Genomic DNA, 698 nt, shown 5'->3' on the forward strand with positions numbered 1-698 from the left:
GCTCTGATTCGGATCATGGGAATAATGTTCGGTCCGGTGTGGTTCACGGCTTCGGTTCTGACGGTAAGAAACCGCCACTGTTTTTCTAAAGGCTTCACGTTATTGTTTTATAGGGATACAGCAGCAGCAGCAGCAGCATCTCTCTCTCTCTCTCTCTCTCCTCCGCCGCTGTCCTCCGGTGTTTTCTCTCCGACACCTCCTTCACCTGCTCCGCCTCCTGCTCCAACCTTTCAGTCTCTATACATTGCGACCCTTCCTCCGGTCGCTGTCCGTGTGAAGGGGTTTCTGATGGGAATGAAATCTGAGGAGTCAGTCGGTGTTCTCTGCTCGTCCGGACCTCCTGCAGCTTACCCTTTGTGTGCGCGCGCACGTACGCGCGCTCTCGCTTGGATTAATTCCTCTGATGGATTTAGACCAAAAACTCATCATCTTCACTCCGAAATTATTATTTATTGTTTTTCCTTTTTCTCTCTGTGTGTGTGTGTTTGGTTCAGTGAGATGTTTCTGCTAATGCTACATTGAACACCAGGAGACAGAGAAGGACACATTTATGTCCCTGTATCCTATTCCCATAAAATGTCTCCGTCACATTGACTCGTTTGGTTAGTGATCAGTTCACAGACCAAAGTCCATAGAGAGAATCAGTGATTTTATCTCACAGACCAAAGTCCATAGAGAAAATCAGTGATTTTAGCTCA

The 698-nt window shown here is 47.3% G+C and overlaps 1 protein-coding gene across 1 annotated transcript in view; it reads left to right on the top strand.

Annotated features, from left to right (window-relative positions):
• tmem74b (transmembrane protein 74B) overlaps positions 1-698 on the top strand; it is a 2,136-nt gene continuing 1,438 nt past the window's right edge. Inside the window, exon 1 of the mRNA XM_008321197.3 lies at positions 1-63. The gene's annotated coding sequence lies outside the window, so the exon portion shown is untranslated. The remainder of the gene's footprint in view (positions 64-698) is intronic.

Source organism: Cynoglossus semilaevis, chromosome 11 (genome assembly GCF_000523025.1).
Source record: "Cynoglossus semilaevis isolate Cse_v1.0 chromosome 11, Cse_v1.0, whole genome shotgun sequence".
In the NCBI taxonomy this organism is placed as follows: domain Eukaryota; kingdom Metazoa; phylum Chordata; class Actinopteri; order Pleuronectiformes; family Cynoglossidae; genus Cynoglossus; species Cynoglossus semilaevis.